The sequence below is a fragment of the Alosa alosa genome, chromosome 1, assembly GCF_017589495.1.
Source record: "Alosa alosa isolate M-15738 ecotype Scorff River chromosome 1, AALO_Geno_1.1, whole genome shotgun sequence".
Classification (NCBI taxonomy): Eukaryota; Metazoa; Chordata; class Actinopteri; order Clupeiformes; family Clupeidae; genus Alosa; species Alosa alosa.
In genome coordinates, this window is record NC_063189.1 from 39663288 (window position 1) to 39685886 (window position 22599).

General features: G+C 42.7%; 1 pseudogene; it reads right to left on the reverse strand.

Annotated features, from left to right (window-relative positions):
- Positions 1-2696: 2696 nt before the first annotated feature.
- LOC125300943 lies at positions 2697-7913 on the reverse strand (annotated as a pseudogene).
- Between the last annotated feature and the right edge of the window lie 14686 nt (positions 7914-22599).

Genomic DNA, 22599 nt, shown 5'->3' on the forward strand with positions numbered 1-22599 from the left:
CTCTGTTTTATGAACTAGGTCTACTAACCTAAGCTACTATAACATAGTAACCTAAACAGAATATGTTATGAACGTTCAGCCTTAGATTTTTGAAGCTGCCAGGTTATTGAAATGGATGGCCCATGACATGGTTAAAACGGGTTTGATAGGCTACTTCATTAAACATGAAACAACTTTAAACGTTTTATTCTCTACCCCCCCCCAATGACAGTAAGGGATAGGTAGGAAATCAGTCCCTCCAGGATTTCGCGAGGATTTTTTGAGATTGTTGTGACCTAAAATGCCTGATTTCGCTTTTCAAAAACAAATGTGATGGAAGTTGCGGTGTTTTTAGCTGTTTCTTGCGGAGAAATTGCAGGAGGAAGTGAATTCTTTTTTAATTTAGGGCAATTAAGGTTAGTAAGACCAAAATCACACTGATCATCTTGATGCTTATTCAAAAAGGATAAGTAAAGGTAAACAGGAAGGATTACAGAAAATCAAAGTAGGCCTACTTTATTTGTGTAAATGCTTTGACTGGGGTAATTCACAAAGCAGTATAAACTTTCGTAGAACTGTCCAAAAAAGACAGTCACCTAAAGAGATGGCATCATGTCATATGTTTCAATACATTCATATATTTTGTAATTCATATTAAGTTCATATCTTTTTTAATAATTCATAGTCTGTGGCCTGCATAATTACTAATAGCCAAGTAAGTATCTAGTAATTATGACCGCCGCGCAGCAAAACGGCGGTCATATAGGTTTAGTCAGATTTTTTTTTTTTTTTCTTTTTCGCATGCCCAAATTTCCGTCAATGATTCCCGGGACACTGAAAGACCGGTGTAGACGAAACTTGGTGGGCATGTAACCCCATATGGATAGCATGGAACCATCGTTTTTCGTTTTGATCTGTAGCCCCCCCGCTGGACTGCACCCCCCGAAAGGAGGGTAGGGCAGACACAGTTTTCTGTGAATATCTCGAGAACCGTAAGGTTTAGGAGGACCTTTTTTTTTTTGTATGTTGATCTCAAGGGGCCATGTCAACCCATTCCATAACCACTCATTTCATGTATAGCGCCACCTAGTTAAACACAAAAAAGTAAAAATGAGGTGTTGTAATCGTAGGTATCTGTGACCTAACATAGACAAAACTGCACGAAATTGGAAGTGTAGGATCATTATGACACCCTCTGAATGCACGCCAAGTTTCGTGGAATTCCGTTCATGGGGGGCCACATAATAAATGAATTTATGTTACTATACACCGACTGGCCTGTAGGTGGCCGGAGACAGTTTTCTGTGAATATCTCGAGAACCGTAGGGCCTAGGAGGTCCACCTTTTTTTTGTATCATGGTCTTAAGGGGGCATGTCAACCCATCCCATTACCACTTATTTCATGTATAGCGCCACCTAGTTAAAAATTAAAAAGCAAAAAATAAGGTGTTTTCATCACAATATCTCTGGCTGACATATTCAAAACTGCACGAAATTGAAAGCGTAGGATCATTATGACACCCTCCGAATGCATGCCAAGTTTTGTGAACTTTTGTTCATGGAGGGCCTTAAAATAAAATAATGTATGTGTACATTTAGTGACCGTACACCAACAAGGATTCCCGGGACACTGAAAGACCGGGGTAGACGAAACTTGGTGGGCATGTAACCCCACATGGATAGCATAGAACCATCTGTAGCCCCCCCGCTGTACTGGACCCCCCGAAAGGAGGGTAGGGCAGACACAGTTTTCTGTGAATATCTTGAGAACCGTAGGGCCTAGGATGACCAATTTTTTCCGTATGTTTGGGTCATGTTAACCCATTCCATGTGCACACATGTGCATAAACAGATACACACGCACACACATACATTCACAGTAATCATACGTATGACACATACTCACACAGTAGACATATGTACGCATGCATGCACATGCACAAACACACATACGCAGGCAAACACACAAGCACGCACACACACACACACACACACATAAACATAAACGTGTAACGCTAACACATGCACACAATTCAAGAATTTCTCAGAATTATGAACAGGCAAGATGGGGGTGGGGTTGTATAAAATCAATTTTACATGTGAAATCTATGAACTAATCATGTTTTGGTACTTGTTGTCTAGCAGATACCAGTGAGAATTGAGTGTGGATCATGCAATTTAGTGAGACAGTTAGAATCATATAGGCCTTTCAGCGTGATTTATTTTTGTGGAAAAAATATTACAAAAATATTTTGTACCGCTCTGCGGTACATCTAGTTACATTTCTGAGTGGATTGGAAGGCTGGCATCTCACTGTGTTCGGCTACGAGTGTAAATCACTTTTTGCATAGTGCATTACGATATGTGGATGCAATTGGGAATGTCTTCTATGCCATTAGTTAAAATAAATGTTAAAAAACCAACTCGAATGAAATCATTCTTGGATCATAGAAGAGGTAAATGTCTTGCAATTTTATTAATTTCTATGATTTTGGTAGCACTACTCAAACTAAGCCCACAAGCTAGCAAACATGACAAGCTAAAAGGACATCTCCAGGTAAACGTTTGCCAATGGGTTGCATAGCCTACTCGAATGTCAGTAGCCTAAACCAAGTAGGCCTTAATTAACTTACTTTCATAGCCTAGGTAGGTTAGCAACACCATGTTGAGAGATGTAAGTAAGCAGATCATTAACATTAGCCTTCTATTTATTGTCATCAAAACTGCAGAGAAACGAACACGTTAGGGCAGTCTGGTGTCATATGTGTAAGATCCGACAAAGAGTCCAGAGAGATAGTGGTAGTAAACAAACTCTTTACTTAGAACTTGGCCAACATCATCACAGCATGTACAACTCAAGTGCCACCTCCAGTTCCCCGGTTACTCACATCCCGTTACCTATTAGTCTAGCCTCCCCCCCCCCCCTAATTAAGGACTCACCAGAGAGCATGCACCTAAACATAAATCTCAATACATTACACCCCTTTCCCCCAGTCAACAAAATCAGCCAAGTGGCGTGGAGGGTGACGGTCTCTTGCCGGACGCTGTAGAGGGGTAGTGGGTTCGGGAATCGTCACAAGACCAGAGGGGTCTTCAACAGACCTGCTGGTCTCGGGTTGTGGTGTTTCAGCTGAGGTAGACTCAAGCAGCCCATCCTCAGGTGACTGCTGTCCAGGAACGATGGATTCTCCAGCGACCACATCCGTTCCTGAAATCACTCTACCACGCAGCTGATCCACGTGGCGTCTGTGCATCTGTCCGTCAGGAGTCTGCACTCACTGAAACTGGGCCCGTAGGTTCTACTATCACACCAGGGATCCATTTGTGTCCCCCAGTGTAGCTCCTCATGTTCACCGTGTCCTGTGGCCTGAAGCATCTACAGTATTTGGGCCTTGAAGTTTTCCTGCACTCACTTCCTGCTTGTGGTGCATCTCATTCTCATAGTCAGGATGAATGCGATCAAGGGTAGTGGTGAGACGCCGGTTCATGAGAAGTTCGGCAGGGCTCTTTCCTGTCGCTGAGTTGGGAGTGACATGCTGTGACAGCAGGAACCTAGCCAGGCGTGTCTGCCAGTCACCGACAGTGATCCTAGACAGGGCCTCCTTGGTTGTCTGGACCATACGTTCTGCTTGGCCATTTGAACGAGGATGGTAAGGGGCCGTCGTCACTGGTCTGATGCCATTCCGCCTGGCAAACTCTTTGAATTCTTCTGATGTGAAGGCCGCACCATTGTCAGAAACAATGACGTCTGGCAACCCGTGAGTTGTGAAGAGGAGTCTCAAGGTGCTGATCACTGCAGAGGATGACATTGAACTCACCATGGCAACCTCTAACCATTTAGAGTGTGAGTCCACAATTATGAGAAATGTCTTCCCTTGGAATGGACCCGCAAAGTCAATATGTAACCGTGACCATTTCTTAGTTGTCCACTCCCAAGGGTGTAGCTGTGCTGTTGGTGGTGCATGACGGGATCTCTGGCAGGTTTTACAGGATTTTACTGTCTGCTCGATCGCTGAATCCATGCCCGGCCACCAGGCATAACTCCTCCCCAGACCCTTCATATGCACAATGCCTGGGTGTGCAGCATGCAGCATGGCTAGTATCTCCTCCCTTGCCAGGCTGGGAATAACCACACGACTTCCCCACAATAGGCAGTCCTTGTGTGCGGACAGTTCATGGCGCCGGGTAACAAATGGCTTGAAACGGCTGTCAGGTGTGTCCATTGGCCAGCCATGCAGGACCCAGCGCAATACACGGGACAGAACTGGATCCTTCCGAGTAAGTACAGCAATGTGTTTTGCATTCAGTGGGGCTTCAGGTGCCATTTCCAGTAAGAGTACCTCCATGGGGGGTGGAGTCTCACGAATGGCAGTGGACAGTGGTAAGCGGCTAAGGGCATCAGCATTCGCCAGCTGTTTGCCAGGGCGGTAGCACAGCTCGTAATCATAGGCCCCAAGAAGCACACTCCAGCGAAGCAAGCGTGGGGACAGGACAGGTGGCATAGGCTTAGAGTGGTGTAGCAGGCCCAACAGCGGTTTGTGGTCAGTAAAGACCAGTGGTGGAATGTAACGAAGTACAAATACTTCGTTACTGTACTTAAGTAAATTTTCCACGTATTTGTACTTTACTTAAGTAAAATTTATAGTGCATACTTTTGACTTTTACTTCATTACATTTTACAGCAATTATCTGTACTTTTACTCCGCTACATTTCTACAACACCATCGTTCCTTTTTACGGTACATTTTATGATCAGTTTTTTTTTTCTCTCTGACAAACACGTTTGTTTTACCGAGGGGTTGCTACCAAAGATTCTGGAGTGCTACGAAGTTACAGGCTATGCCCATGCTTCTGTCACACGTCTGATCATTTGCGGCACAAATGAATGGTAGACTATTAATGAACCGGTGGCCGGAAAAAAACGTAACATTTTCCAGATTAGGAAATATTCCTTAATTGTGTGTGATTAAATAAAGATGCATAGCCTACAATTGGGGGTAGTAACGTGGAGCCATTCAATGTCTATGCGCCTGCGCAAGTGAAACTGAACTTAATCATAAAGACACCTTTCTCAGCAACTTTTCTGTTCAATCAGCATAATTGGCATTACGATCCACCCGACGTTTCCCTTGTCTACCCCGTTAAACTTCAGGCTCTCGTGTTTTGCTGAATGATATTACTCAGCAGATCACCCTAGTAGATAACCAGAATTACAGTCTCTAGAATTGTAGGTCAGAATGTAAACTGGGCCACAGATGGGAAGCACAATTGCATTAACTTAAAACTATCTAGTCGAGTATAACCTAAAACTAGCTTAATTAAAATGCCACAGCCCATACTGATTTTTTCCTTTTAGAATATAGATATTAAGAGAATAAATCATTATGCAAATACTTTTACTTTTAATACTTAAAGTACATTTAAAAGCAGGTACTTTTTACTTTTACTTAAGTAGGGTTGTCATTGTGGTACTTTTACTTTTACTAAAGTAAATATTTCTCTGTGTATTTGTACTTTTACTTAAGTACTGAGGTTCAGTACTTCCTCCACCACTGGTAAAGACCACAAAGTGGCGACCAGCGAGGTACTGGTGGAATTTCTTAACTGCCAAGGCCTCCTTATCTATTTGGGCATAATTTCTTTCTGTGGAGGATATTGTCCTTGAGGCAAAGCAGATGGGAGCCTCCCGGCCATCAGATTCCATATGGAAGAGTAGCGCCCCCAATCCATAAGGCGAAGTGTCACAAACAACCGCTAATGGCTTTGTCTCATCATAGTGCACGTGCCATCAGCCTGAAGCAGTTGTTTAGCAGCAGTATAAGCCTTTTCATGTGAGTCAGACCACTGCCAGGGTGCAGACTGATCCAGGAGGCAATGCAGTGGTTCCAGGATGGTGGCCTTGTTTGGCAAAAAGCAGCTGTAAAAATTGAGTAGGCCTAGGAATGATTGAAGCTCTGTTTTGTTCCGGGGCGAGGGCGCCTTCTGAATGGCCTCAACTTTCTCCATAGTCGGCCGTACACCATCCTTGTCCACATGAAACCCTAAAAATTCAACTTGGCTGGCAGCGAACACACTTTTCTCCTTCTGCAGCCGCAATCCTGCTTCTGCAAATCGTTCCAGCACTGCACGAAGACGTTCATTGTGCTGGTCCACAGTCTTACCAGCTATTAAGACATCATCCATGTACGGTTGCACCCCTGGTATACCAGCGAGGAGGGTATCCATAAAACGCTGGAAGATGGACACAGCTGTCGAAACTCCAAACTGCAGGCGGCGGGCCCAAAACAGCCCACGATGGGTGTTTATCGTGAGAAGTTCTGCAGCCTCGTCGTCCAGCACCAGCTGCTGGTAAGCTTGTTTGAGGTCCAATTTACTGAAGATAACTCCCCCTGCCAATCTGGAGAACAGTTCAGCTATCGTAGGAATGGGGTAAACATCAGGCTGCACCCCTGTATTTACTGTGCAGCGATAGTCACCGCAAATTCTTAAGCTGCCATCTTTTTTAACTACTGGGACGATGGGTGTGGCCCACTTCGAGTGTCGCACTGGTTCAAAAATACCTTGAGCTACTAGCTTGTCAAGCTCCTCGTCTAGCTTTGGCCGCAGGGCAAAAGGCACGGAGCGTGCTTTAAAAAACGTAGGTGATGCTGTCGTATCAATATCAATGGCAATTGGAGGGGTACGTGAGGCTCCGAGGTCCTGAAAAAGTTCTGCATATTCCGTTAGGATGGGCTCCACGGATACTTGGTGCACCCCTAACACGGAAATGCCCAGTGCATCAAATCAGTCTCTGCCCAGTAGACTTGCCCCCTAACCTTGAACAATAATCAGGGGTAAGGACCTGCGATTACCCTGATACTGCACCTCCACAAAAATGTTCCCCTTAACTTGTAGTTGTGCTTGTGACCATTGTTTAAGCACACTACTGTCCTTGAGCAGCAAAGGCGGCTGGGTAGGCCACAAGGTGTTGTTACTGCCCTCACTGATCAAGGAGCATGCGGCTCCAGAGTCCACCTCCATAACATGTGCCTTGTTATTCAGGATCACAGTGGCTTGATATGGTTTTTTTATGTGAGCATAAGGCTGCCTGCCCATGGTATAAATGTCATATTCCTCATCTTGTTGCCTAACAGCGTGTGTGTGTTGTTCCGATTGAGAAACTGTGTCCGAAGAATCTGCTGATGTGACCTCCCTACTCTTCTTAAAACAAACACGAGCAATGTGTCCCCTTTTCTTGCAATAGTGGCATACTGCAGAGGCACATTTGCAATGTTGTTGGTTGTGTGTGCCTCCACAACGAAAACATGGCTTTGCACCCCCTTCTGCTGCTGTTTGTTTTATTTTGAAGATGGGTGGACTGTGTGCAGTCTGATAAACTTCTGCTGACTGTGGTTGTGCACTTTGGTTCGGCTGGAGTATACGTGCATTTAATGTGGCCGTCTCAGCAGCAAGGGCTTTCTCCTCGGCGATTTTGAATGTGAGGTCCTTTTCAGCCAGCAGGCGGCGCTGAAGCCCCTCATCTAGCACCCCACAGACAATTCTGTCTCGCAGCATAGCTTCCAGCAGGTCACCAAAATCGCAATGTACTGAAAGTTTGCGGAGTTCAGCAATGTAGCTGGAGATGCTTTGGCCTTGCTTCTGTTTGCAATTGTGAAACTGAAAACGTTGAACAATTTGTGATGGAGGAGGACTGTAGTGACGTTTCAAGGCTATTACGAGGTTTGCATAGGTGACGGCTGTAGGAAGGCGGGGGCGACCACCGAACGTAGTGTGGAATATGTTGCAGCCCCACAGACGCTAAGCAGAATAGCGCGTCGTTTCTCCTCCTCCGCTACGTCGTTAGCCAGGAAAAAACATTCTAATCGCTCAATATACTCTTCAATGGAATTGCCAGAGCCTTCATCAAACTCTTCTATACGACCCAGCGTGGTCATGGTGATTGTCGTTACTCACAGATTGATGCCGGACTGTAGACTATCAAAGGCTGCTGATTAGGCTACCATAAAAAATAAACTTTGTAGATTCGGATCCGCTTCGTCGCCAGTGTAAGATCCGACAAAGAGTCCAGAGAGATAGTGGTAGTAAACAAACTCTTTACTTAGAACTTGGCCAACATCATCACAGCATGTACAACTCAAGTGCCACCTCCAGTTCCCCGGTTAAAACATAACCTCACATCCCGATACCTATTAGTCTAGCCTCGCGAGAGCCCCCCCCCCTAATTAAGGACTCACCAGAGAGCATGCACCTAAACATAAATCTCAATACATTACAATATGCAGAAGGTGCAGAAGTAAGTGTGGCATCTGGCTCAATATTCTGCGCGAGAGACTGTTGTGGTAGGTGAAATTTCACGGGGAAACTACGATGATTGGTCAAATTTGCAAAAAAGTTGCGGTGTTTGGACAAAATTGTGAGTGCATCGGTAAGTGACGAAAACAATCATCTTCGTGAACAGCTGTGCACTAGGCCAGGGGTCCCCAACCTTTTATGTACCATGGACCAGTTTGATTCCCATTTTTTTTTCACGGACCGGTGGGGGGGTTCGGGGTTTCCATGTTCCGTGTTGTGCATGCATTACTTGAAAAGAACTAGCTCCAGTTATGTATGAACAGTGAAGGTAACGAACTCTTAAAAATGTGAAAAACGTGAACTTGAAGAAGTGAAAATATGAACTATGACAATTGAACAACTTGAAGTTACATTTATCATGTGTGAACATGCTTAACAAAATATGGTAACAAAACATGGGAACTAAACGTGCATTACGAATATAATCAGTGGGAGCCCTGTGCTTGTTTCCCTACAACGAGAAGGTTCCACCTGGGGGTGATGAAAGACAGTGACACCCTCAGTGTGTTTGAAATGTCCAGTCGATTATGCTAATTTGGTCTTAGTTGCAGTCATTGTTTAAAAAAACCTGGCCTCGCATATCCGTGGTGGGAAATGGTAGCAACGTTTTCAGCGCTTTTACGGGATATTCTGCTTTGGTTTTCATCCAAAAACCCGCCAGAGAGGTTTCCTCATAGCCTACACACTCTTAAGACCACCGTCATTTGCAATTTCGATCAACTGCTCTTCCTCCTGCGCTGACAAGTTAGGACTATTCAGGATATTGACAAATGGGTTGCGGACCCACTCGTTGGTTTGCTGTGGATCTTTGGAGGATGGGAAGTAACGTTCAAACTCATTTGAAAGCGCAACAAGGTGATCGCACACCAGCTGTGAGAGAAAGGGCCCTGCCTCAGTCTCTCCCAAAACCCCCACTACTGTTTGGAACATATCAAATACACCCCGATCCACTCGTCGTACCCACAAATCAAGCTTGGCTTTAAAGGCAGCGACTTTATCTGCCAGTTTAAAGACAGTCATCATTCTCCCCTGCAGTGACAGGTTGAAGTCATTAAGCAACCCGAATATGTCACACAGGTAAGCGAGTTTTGACACCCAGCCCTCATCACTAAAATAGGCAGCTAACGGTGACTTTTTTTCTGTAAGAAATCTCTGCATTGGCTCTCGCAACACTCTGGCCAGTGACCTGCAACCAACCAACTTGGATAGCGTACCATGGTGACCCATTCACCCTCTCTAACAACCAGGGGCGGACTGGGACCAAATGTCGGCCCTGGCATATTTGGCCCGAGCGGCCCTCAAATTGGTCGGGCACGCCTAATTAAATACAGAATCTTTGCGTTACCCTTGAATATGTATATTTTCAACTGTCATGGAGCACTGAAAGTGATGTAGGCCTCACTCTGACTGATCAGAGGTAGGCATGGAGCACATGATCTCCATATTCAAGTAGGCTATACAAGCAATTGTTAAAGAAGAGTTTCTGCTTTAATTCAAAGTATCATTTCAAATTATTCAATAGGCCAGTGTTTCCCAAACTTTTTTTCTGGGGACCCACTTTTTAAAAATGACAAACCATCGCGACCCATTTCACTTCAGATCTAACATGCAACCTGCATGCAACCATATTGTTTTAGGCCACAGGTTCTCAAACTTTTTCTCGGGGTATTCTTGCATGCTTTCTTGAAGTCGTCACTCTTCAGCATAGTAAGCTGTTCCTGTATTTCTAAAGAGTGATGTTGTAGGCTACGTTAGCGTTGCAGACAAATGGATCCATAACACCGTCAATTCCTCTGTAAACATAGCAAGTAACTCAAGTCGCTATATATTGTAAGCCTATTTGTGGAGGTTTCTTTATTTGGAAAGTTGAATCCGCGATTTTCCTCTGGAGTTAAACGTTTGTTTGTAGGCCATATACCAAGGCCGTGTATTGATGTTGTGACAAGCTATGTTGTAAGAATGTGAAATGAATAAATATCAGAACAAGAGGCTTTTGCGCAATAGTCAAACGATAATGCGCCTTTACTGTAGGCTACAGTATAGAGTTTGCGAGGTGGAAAACGAGAGAAAATAATAGCGTTTAAAATGTCCATTTAAATTGTAGCTTAATATAATGCACTGTTGAGCGTTTTAAATCCGAAATAATAAGGAATGTGAGGAGGTTGCTATAGTAATAGGTAATATATTAACTTTAAAGAGTGCATCTACAATCGAAACTATCTACAGCCGCAAATTGAATAGCCATGTCCGTACGGATGTCTGCTTTAGTTGACTAAATTTTAATCGGTCAAGTTGAAGAGCTGATTAGGCTGATTCATGTCCCTCCCCCAGCAACTGCGAGGTCCGCACAGAAATATTTCATTTTGCGAATGAGATGTCCACGCTGTCCCCTGTGCGACGTGTTTGCCCCCCAGTTTCAGAGCTATTCTAAATGCACAATTGCACAGGTGGCCGTGACTGTGGTAAACTATCCTAATAGAAAACTGATAGCTTTCCTGGCTAAGTGGTATACATTAGGCCTATTAGACAACATAAATTGTACTGACGACCCAAATAAAATCTCCTGTGACCCACCCGTGGGTCGCGACCCAGTCTTTGGGAAACACTGCAATAGGCTACATTTAAACTATACAATGCTCAATTGACAGCAGCACCATAAAATATTGAAGCCTATGTGTAAAGAGTTAAATTACCCAGATTGTCGTAGACATTAATGTAATTTATACCAGTTATCACTGTAGGACAACTAAAACAACATGAAATAAACAGGGCTGGAAATATTTTATTCCTGTAGGCTATACTACCTACCTACATTGCTGGTACATTTTGGAACAGTATAGCTACATGAACTAATTATCTGCTCCAGTAGCCTATCGTATAGGTTATAGCTTAGTTGGCTTGTGCATGACTTTACGTTTAGCTTACATTTCCGTCAGTCTACAGTCTTTTAGCCCATGGCATGATAACCCTTCCAAGATAGAAACCTTCTCTACTTTGAGAGACCAACCACCACTCATGCCATCGATGTTGAATTTTGGGTGTCTGACGGAAACTGATCAATCTGACCAACAATTAACATCGATTTGACACTCTTTTGCTGTCCGGGTTTGCAAATCATTAATTTAGAACATTTAAGTTGCTATTTGTTATTGTAATCACAGCACGGCCTTACTATGTTATCATTACCATATCATTACATTATCGCAATTAATAAGTCATCATAATCATCATAGTCAGCATGGCATGTCACACATAGCCTACCCGCTCCACCAGTGAGTGAGTTCTTATCAAGTAGCCTCAATAGGCTCGCACTCTCCACCATCTGCTCACTGTCCCTCTGCTCTGTATGCTTGCTTACATCCTCGTTCAAACTCAACGAACTTCAACATGTTACTGACATGCTAGCCTACTTGCAATATTGTATTTTTGAATCTTCTACGTTGGTGTTAATTTTGCACAATTTTGACTACCGGCACCCGCCGCAATTTCGTGTAGGCAACTTCGATTAACTTTTGATGCGCTCACAGAATCCTGGCTCTGAGCCAAAATGGGAGGGGTGGGGCCTGACGTGAGCTGTTATTGGATCAGTCCAGTGTCAATAGAAATGTAACCAATGGGCCGCTGATTGTCCTTCCTTTGGGCCGATCGTTGGCCAAAATAATAATTGTATATATAGCCTATTCTATCGGCCCAAAAGGTGCGTCGGCCCGCCGGGAAATGCCCGGTATGCCAGATGGCCAGTCCGCCCATGCTAACAACTGTGCCTCAATATCCTCTGACATATCATCAATTCGCCTATGGACAGTGCTTGCAGAAAGCGGTACCTGAACTATTTTTTTAGCTGCAGCCTCCCCAAGGAGTTCATTTCACATGCCTTTACCAGCAGGCAGAATTAACTCTTCCCCAATAGTAAAGGGCTTCTAGATTTAGCAATCCGACTAGCCACTATGAGGCTTTTTAAGCCAGCCGTTCACCGATGTGGTTGCTTTACGCGCACTAGTTTTTTTGTCCTTCTTGCTCGCGCTTCTTACGCTCAAAGAACTCAAGGGGTTTGTCTTTAAGTGTAGGATGCTTGGACTCTAGATGTCGAATTAGCTTTGTTGGTTTCATTGCTTCGTTTGACAACTTATCGCCAAATACCACACATAAAGGACTTGGTGCATCACGAGTCACGGTCTCTCTTGAAACCATATTTTAAATATGACTTCGTCATATTTCATATTGAATGACCCCTTCTTTTTCTTTGAGGTATCTGGCTCACCATCGTCAGTGGGTATTATTGCGAATGAGTTTATTTAGTTTGCATGCATTTTTTTTTTAAACTCTTGTCGTAGGCTACGGCCCGGTTGCGGCCCGGTGGTTGGGGACCGCTGCACTAGGCTACTTTGTTAGCTTTTTTAAAAGAGAGAATACGCTCATCCCTATGCAAGGGGTAATTAATGTAATTATAGTTCGCCTTTTATTTGTGAATTTATTTAATGTAGCCTAGACTATTTAGTGTTATTTCTTCCCCAAGCTCATAAAATAAATTTGGGTCGCACATAAATTGACAGGGTCGGTCGGAAACCGGAACCCAAGATTTTTTTTTGTTATGCCCAAGTGACCTTACCGTGCTCCCAAACGTCTCCTGCAGCACTGTGCCTGCGTGCACCTTCTGAGAGTTCACTGAATTTCTAATTTCACAAACTATTAATGAGACAGTTTAGCGAATATTCACGTTGGAACTAGCGGAAGTATTACACATTTTTAAAAGTAAAAAACGGGTCTTGTCAAAAGGGCACTTGGACATCAAAAGGGCAGGTGCTAGAGCCCATGTAGCCCCCCTTCTCTGCACATGCCTGGGCCTATAGCCTACTATCATACTGAGTCAAGTTCCTGTGGTTACATAAACATACAACTGTTTTGACAAGACGGAGTGAAGTTGCTTTCTGTAGCTCATTTCAGTCAACCAGTGACTGGGCTGTGTACAAAAGGTGTGTGCAAAGTACTCATGACAATTAAGCTCATAAGAAGGTATTCAAAAGTTGTGGATTTGTGTGTCAGTTTGTTGTATTGGCTAATATTCCTTGAGAACTGAATTCTGCACTAGGCCTATGTAAAAGACAGATGTCTACAGCAAAATAGCCGAAGAAACACAATGCAAATTCTGGCAAGAAGCAAATGACAGAAGTCTTTATGTTTATGTCCCATTATGTCTGTTTAATGTTGTCAAAAAAGTGAATGTTTTGACAATAAAAAGAGGCAATTCTATGCTACGCTTTACTTTACTTGAAGGTCAAGGGCTCGGAGAAACAATATGAACTACACATAGCCCACCATTGTTTGCATGAGCAAAGAAGAGCGGAAAAAAGAAGAAGAGTGTGTAGCATGGCTGACCTCAGATTTCCTGTGGCCATGTCTCTCATCATCCTATTGTCAAGGGAAGTTTATTTCTGTAGCACATTTCAGTCTGACAGTCAGGGTTCTAAATTAACACCCGCCAACCCGCCAAATGCGGGTTAAATTAATTTTGGCGGGTGTTAATAAAAACTTACTAACCAGTTTGGCCGGTGATGCATGTGTTACGAGTCCAAGAATGACACTGTGGTCTGGTGTAACACATTTAATTAAAAGTCTGTTGGGAATACAAAAAGATGTAACAGTTCATCAGCGCACTTCTACACACGTAACTTACTTGACAACTCTTGTTCTGTCGTCAGCTATTTACACATTACTATTACTAAGTATCACAACCTTTAGTTAATGTATAACCCAATCACACATTGGGTTTCAGAAGAACATTGTAACAGATATTTTAAATATGCAATTAAATTCCATGTCTCGCATAAGCAGTAATAATGTAACATATTATACAATTATACCACCAACAAGTAAGTATACTATGCGTATGTAGCAGAAATCATCTAACATCTAAGTTATTCATCCATTGATACCCTCTCTCATAAGCAGTAGACATGTAACAGGTAAGTATTACAGATGTGTATGTAACAGTAATCATATAACTATTCATCAAATGACAATCTCTCTAATAAGCAGAAACCATGTAACAGGTAAGTATTTGGGAAGGTGTGTGTGTGTGTATGTGTGTGTGTGTGTGTGTGTGTGTGTAACGGCTCCAATTGTGTCTGTGCTCGCGCGCGTGTGTGTGTACAACATTCTCACTGAATAACCTTAGCCTATGTTCTATTCATGTTGCTAAATTTCTTTCTTCAAATTCCCAGTGTGGAGATAACAGATAATAATTCTCTGTGTGTGTGTGTGTGTGTGTGTGTAACGGCGCCAATTGTGTCTGTGCTCGCGTGCGTGTGTGTACAACATTCTCACTGAACAACCTTAGCCTATGTTCTATTCATGTTTTCATGTCATAGATTTCTTTCTTCAAATTCCCAGTGTGGAGATAACAGATAATAATTCCTAACATCAATACCGCCGAAATAATGTGACACTTAAACAATAGAGGACAATCATGTCTTGATGCCTTCCTTCAGAACCACATAGAGAGTGTAATAACCTCTATAGTAATGCAATAACCTCTATCGCGATTAGCGTTAGCTAACATACATTCACTCATTGGGACTGACGCTGACACAAACTTGGAGCTAATACACAAAATGATACCTTCAGTATTTACTTTTAGCCTATTTTTCATAACAGTAAACCTCATACATTACATACACAACATTCATTTTTGAACTGTATTATTCCTCTAGCTGACAAGCTTTCGTATAATGTAACAAACATACTCAGTGGCTTTGCCGATAACCGTTAACTGACCGCGCGCCACTGTACCAGAAGAAGCTAGTTAAAACTCACAAGGTAGGGTATTGGTGTGTTATTGGCTGCATGAACAGTGAGGGTTTCAGTGAGGGCTAACTACTCCTCCTGGCTGGCTCGCCAAAATATGTTACTGTGCCGTAATGCTACGTCGGCTGCACGCAGTTTGCAGTGAAACCAGCGCGAGAGACCATGGAAACGAACGGAGCGTCTACCAGAAAACACAAGGAATTAGAAGAACGAACGGAGCCAGAGCAGGGAGCATAGACTGAACCACCACCACACGCATCACGCAATGTGAGGGCACCAAGAGACAGAGGAGGGACCAACATTTAGCCAATAAATAGTAGCTGTACTGCAAACTGTTTTTCACTCTTGTTAGAGAAAGTATACGATGTCAACATGCACCTACAGCATGTTACATAAAGATGATACTTTTCAGGTCCTCTCTATAAAGATCCAACCTGAACATAGGCCCTATGCTACTCCATTTAATTGAGAGCAGCGTCTGAGTCTTGGGAGAGGAGAGAAAAGCAGTGGCAGGTTCTAGCTAGCTTGTCATTGTTGATGATAATTGATATCTCCTTTTTATTAAGTTAAGATTAAACTAAATGCGGCAGTGGTTGGGACAGACTTATGGGGGCGAGAAAAGGAATGAAGCAGGGGATGAGGATATTGATAGAGAAATAGATAGATGAGATCCCAAACATGAAATGAAGTGTTTGCACTTTCTGTGTATATTTTGTGGTATGTATTCATGGCAACAATGTTAATAAAATGACCAAATGCATTCAGTGACACTCAAACTCATAATTCTCTTATTTTCACCAGAAAAAAAAAATGGCTAATAGAAATTCTGATTGGCTAGTAACTTTAGAAAGTTACCAGCCACATTGGCTGGTGATCAAAAAAGTTAATTTAGAACCCTGCTGACAGTGTGGTAAACCTGCTGTCTATAGATTACTTACACAGTGATATAGTAATATGGTTCTGAAACGGTACAATAATAGCACAAATTAACCAACAGTGAGGGGGAGTAAAACACTAAGGCATACCCCTCCTTCTAGTGCTGAACACCATCATGGTGTCTGACATGTACTGTAACAAAGCACAGCTTCATCATAAATAGTAAGACTAATGAAAATGATAGGTATAATGTCTGATGGTCATGCCATAATAACATAGACACAAAACTAAAGTGAAAGATGCAGAATGTAAGGTTTTACTGAAGCTTGATCATTCCGTTGCTGAAAACAAACACACAAGAACAAGCTCACCTAGTTATTAAGAGGTCATACTTTCACCAGTCTAATGCAATGATGCTCTAAAACCACTAGATGGACCTCTTGTGCCTATTAGAGTATAGTGATATACTCAGCCACAGGTTTAGTGATTCTGAAACACAAACACAGAAATTCTTTCCAATGTGTTTCATTTCCTTTCAGTTTATCTGACCATCAGTCATTAGTCTGACTCAATGACTGTATTGAGTCATTAGTCTGACAGAACATGTCAGTGTCAGGGAATCCTAATGGAGAAACCTCATACTGGGGGCTATCTGCAAAATCTCCTCAACAGGTTATAACTGGGGAGCGATCAATCATTCATCTGTCTGACTAGAGCAGAGCTGCTGCAGATGCTGCAGAGTCCAGGCACACAGACTATTACTAGATGATCAACCCAAGGTTTACTGTTTCCTTTGGAGGAACACACACACACACACTCACACAAACACACACACACACACACACACACACACACACACACACACACACTAATGGCAGAATTAACGCCTTTGTGCATAGTGACAAAGAGAGGATAAAAATGCCAGTGAGCACCTCTGCCTGCTCTTTGTGACATTCTGCTGGACTGACAGCTTTTCTTTGAAGTTATACCTTAAGTTATTTGGGATGGCCATCAATGTTCGCCTCTCCTGCCTGTTATCATTTCCATTCATTTAGCCACCATACCAACCTCTGCCCATGATTAAATCCTCACAAAAAAATCATAAATTCAAGACAGGGGCAAATGCACTTTTTGTTATTTGTAGTGTTACATTTAGAAAGCATATTTCCCATGGTGCCAGTTGGTATACACTTGATGCATATGCTTGTAAAAGATATAGTAGATTTTTGATAAATACCATGGTTATAGTGCCACCATTGGCCACCCTCTTGGATCCACCCTTGCTCTGCAGGCAAGGAAGCACATATGAAAACAAAAAGGCATAATTTGCTGACTTGTGCATCATTCAGAATCTTCAGTCATGGGAAGTCGCATGAAATTACGCTGAACCAGTGTGCCGCCACATCTGAGTTTAAAATGTTGGACACAGAATAAAGATATTTGTCCCTACTAAAGAGTGCAATACGTTCAAACATTGCCGAATCTAGAATGGGGCTGGGGGTCTTCTGCCCCACCTAATTTATCAACATTATTTTGTAGCTTTTTGAATCTGCCAACCCCATGGAGGACCAGACATGACTTTAAACTAGATGTACCGCATAGCGGTACAAAATATGACCGCCGCTCAGTCCTGTACATCCATTCCGCGAAAATAAATCACACTTCAATTTGTCTCCATATTTTACTCCATCCCCCACTCTTGACACTTTTGTGTATGCTTGTTTGGCATGCCTGTGTGTGTGTGTTGACTGCACAGAAAGTAGCCTACTGGTGCTGAAAAGGTGAATAGATTGTAGAATAGCCAAAGAAGATGTAGGTAGCATTGTTATAAAACCTTTAAAATCTCTAAACAATCACAAGTAGGGCAGTTCATCACAGTTCATCCATTGCAACTGGATTGATGAAAGGTCACTTACACCTGTAGGCTACATTGTATTTGGGGAAAGCAAAAGGTATCAGCATAATGTTATTTATTTATTTATTTATTTATTTATTTATTTATTTATTTATTTTTTATGTATTTATAAACAAAAACATCTCTGTCAGTTCCATGCCGTTTTCAACAGCTATCAAAAACAAAGGTCATTTTTTGGATGGATGGGTTTTTTGTGAATGTTTCTTCTTCTACATAAGATTTTAGTCATCTTTAGTTCATGTAATACTTTATTGTCAATGCACAAATTAAGTAACAGTAGTCTGAAACGTTATTGTTAATGCACAAATTAAGTAACAGTAGTCTGAAACGAAATGCTGTTTTACATCTAACCAGTGGTGCAAATAACTGACATGTCCAAATGGGCCTTGATGAAATGCGTAAGCTAGACTGTTCATACACATTTTAACGGGCCAAAGTTGAAGAGCTTTTGTCCGTTATTGTTTCTTAAATATAGGCTGATTCATGTTCCCTTGCATTGTGTAACTGAGGTCCATGGCTAGTCTGGCTTTCATCAGACCAAGCTCAATCTTTTAAGAAATCAAAAAAATAAATAGCGGGCAGATCAGGCTGGGTTCACCCAGCCTAGTCCATAGGCACCGATATTGTTTAATTTTCAGATTGAGATATACACGCTCTGGCTATTCTAAATGCAAAATGCATTAGGGAGTTATGACAAAACTGTAACTAACAAACTAGATCCTAATAGAAAGCTGTTAGCTTCCTAAGCTACAGGTAGGATTATAAGGTAGGCCTATTTACAACATAAATTGTCAATAGGCTATGCTGGCGACACAAATAAAATCTCCTTTGGAAACCAATGGCTTACGCCTTACAGTATCAAGCGGACTTAAACTGCCATATCGTGGCGAAAAGTTGTAATAACATTCACGCAGCTCCATGAGTCAAGGAAAGAATGAATGAAGTAGCCACTTCTAAATGGGACCTACTACACAGTAGCTTAAGGTGTGTTGCTAAAAGCAGCCATAATGAAATGAAGGTGTCATTGTTTGGATACTTCACACACATGCTTTTTTTTTAATTTCACAGACTACAACTACCAAGCTAGAATCAAAGCACATCGATTCCCCCTCTCACACCCTGCACGCACTTAAAACAAAATAAACAGGCGTCTCAGTCTCCGCATGTATAGGCAAAACTGTATCAGACCCGATTAATAGCGTTGGTAAATCTTCCATTGCACAGAATGATTTTGTAGCACGTGCAATAAATGTCAGTCGATACAAACAGTGCTGCTATCAATTTGCTTGGTATAACCGCATTTATAGTTTTCTACAAATGCAATCAATCAAATGGGACTCCATCACTCAACCAACGCTTAACGGTAACATTAACATTACCTAGGTCCTTATTGATATTACAAGATTAGCATTACCTGCAGTAAAAACCAAGCATGTCCGATAAACATCCTCAGATTTATTTCGGCTTCAAGAAGAAATGGGAATTACACTTCATGTGAACATCATCCTGTCCTTATTAGATGTTTGCTGCGGTAAATTACAGTCCTTGTAGGAAGTGTCCATTGTTTTCCCCAACCCACTTTTAACTTCCAACAAAATTACGTCTCACTGCAACGATCGCCATCTAGTGGACAAGCGACTACTTATCGCCAATACTGAAAATGCAGCCATGATGATGATGATGAATATTTATTTTGGCTTTCTTTTGATCCTACTGAATTTGTAATTATGTATCGGCCGTTCTAATACCGATAGTATGTGGGTGCCTGTGTGTGTGCATGTTTATATGTGTGCACCGCCATTTACAGGCCAATGAGTGTACAGTCACTAAATGTACACATAACCTAATTTTTTTTAGACCCCCCCATGGATGAAATTCTACGAAACTTGGCATACCCCCAGACCCCCAGAGAATGCCAGGTCAATCATACACATAAAATTTGGTGCAGTTCTGAACATCTTAACTGAAGATAGGGGCGATTAAAGCAGAATAATATTGCATTTTCATTTTTACGGGGTGGGGGTGCAAATCACAAATGAGTGATTATGAGCCAGGTTGATGTGGGCCCTTGAGACCAACATACCATAAAAGAGAACTGTGTCTGCCCACAGAGAACTGTGTCTGCCCTACCCTCCTTTCGGGGGGTCCAGTCCAGCGGGGGGGCTGCAGATCAAAACGAAAAATGACGGTTCCATGCTATCCATGTGGGGGTACATGCCCACCAAGTTTTGTGTACCCGGTCTTTCAGTGTCCGGGAATCCTTGTTGGTGTGCGTCACTAAATGTCCACATAAGTTATTTTATTGTAGGGCCCCCATTGACCGAAAGTACACAAAACTTGGCATGCATTCGGAGGGTGTCATAATGATCCTACACTTTTAATTTCGTGCAGTTTTGACCTTGTCAGCCAGAGATATTGTGATGAAAACACCTAATTTTTTGCTTTTTTAATTTTTAACTAGGTGGCGCTATACATGAAATAAGTGGTAATGGGATGGGTTGACATGCCCCCTTAAGACCAACATACAAAAAAAAGGTGGACCTTCTAGGCCCTACGGTTCTCGAGATATTCACAGAAAACTGTATAGTATAGTGTATAGTAACATAAATTAATTTATTGTGTGGCCCCCCATGAACGGAATTCCACAAAACTTGGCGTGCATACAGAGGGTGTCATAATGATCCTACACTTCCAATTTCGTGCAGTTTTGACTATGTTAGGTCACAGATACCTTCAATTACACCACCTCATTTTTACTTTTTTGTGTTTAACTAGGTGGCGCTCATGAAATGAGTGGTTATGGAATGGGTTGACATGGCCCCTTGAGATCAACATACAAAAAAAAAATGGTCCACCTAAACCCTACGGTTTTCGAGATATTCACAGAAAACTGTGTCTGCCCTACCCTCCTTTCGGGGGTCCAATTCAGGGGGGGGGGTACAGATCAAAACGAAAAACGATGGTTCCATGCTATCCATGTGGGGTTACATGCCCACCAAGTTTAGTGTACCCGGTCTTTCAGTGTCCGGGAATCATTGACGGAAATTTGGGCATGCTAAAAAAAAAAAAAAAAAAAAAAATATCGAATCAAATCGAAGCCTATGTGATGTTTACTAGGAAAATGGTCCACCCAAAAATTATATTTGCCCCCTCAATCTGAGTAGTCTAGATCTGGTCCTGCGTTCAAAGGTATTGGGAGACAGAGGGCAAGATGTAAAGCTGTTGAGTGTGGTTTAGGTATTGAGAGACTAGATGGCGCCAGCTTATCACATTTTTCTCATTCTGTGTCCTCTCTCTTGTTTTGTTTCTGCAAGCCAAGACGATGACAATCTTACAAACTGGGACATAGAATATAGTCCCTTGTGGAACTCTCATTAGCATTTCTCAGATTAGATGTGATCGAAACATCGATAGATAGAAAGAGTGCATCTTAAGTCATCTTTGTATTCTACCATCAAGTTAAGCTTGAAGTAGAAAGAAAAAAACAGCTTCTCAATTTGCAGAGAATGACAAACCAACTATGAGTGATTGCAGTGTAATAATGAGTGATTCTTTTATTTGTACTTTTTTATTTTTGCAATTGACAGGAGATCGTTTTATCTGTTAATGCGATACACAGCCAGGCTCGGCTCGCGGTGGTCTCGTTTTACGTTTAATAACAGCTTGTGAGCCCGCGGCAGAACCGAAGCCATCCTCGGCTAATCAGAACCGCCTGTGCGATCCGACATTGATCTATTCTTAACGTTTAACAGAGGAAGGGTTTGATCGCCTGTAATTTGGGGTGAAACGGTTGTGTGGAAAAATGACGTCAGCCAGCCGGGCCTGACTGAGTCGTACGGGTGCCCGGCATAACGCGTCTGTTTTCCGCATCGACAAACTACGCCCCCTCCTGTTTCACAGCACACAGGGTGCACCGGGTCCTGGTGTGTGTGTGTGTGTGTGTGTGTGTGTGTGTGTGTGTGTGTGTGTGTCTGTGTCTGTGTCTGTGTGTCTGTGTGTGTTTGAAGACAACCCAACATTTAATTGCTTTCTTGATTGTGTTTGTGTGTGTATTACAGAGCGTGTGTATTACAGTGTGTTTTGTTGTTTAGTGTATATGCATGTTTGGGATCCAACAGTGGTATTGAATTGTGGATGAGAGTCATCTGATCATGTGTGTGTGTGTGTGTGTGTGTGTGTGTGTGTGTGCACGCGTGCGTGTGTGTGTGTGTGTGCGCGCGCGCGCATGCCTGTGTGTGTGTGTGGGCACATGTGTGTGTATGTGTGTGTGTGCACGTGTGTGTGTGTGCGTGTGCTCGTGCATGGCATTGGGTGTTTGCATGTGTTTATATGCCTTCTTGTGTAAGTGCTTATGTGCATCACACTCTTTGTATGTGTGTGCACACAGGCGTCTTACCCATGTGTGTTTGTGTGTGTGTGTGTGTGTGTGTGTGTGTGTGTGTGTGTGAAACAGACGGTTTCCATTACCAGACGCTAGGCTCAGTGAGTGCCAGACCACAAACCTCCTGTCTCCATCTTACCCCACCCTCTCTCTCTCTTTCTTTCTTTCTTTCCTTCTTTCTGTCTCTCTATCAGTCCCACTCTGTCTCTCATTCGCTTTTTCAATCTCATTCCCACTTCTCTCCCTCTTACACTCCCCCCCCCCATCCTTTTTCAATCACCCTCATTCTCGT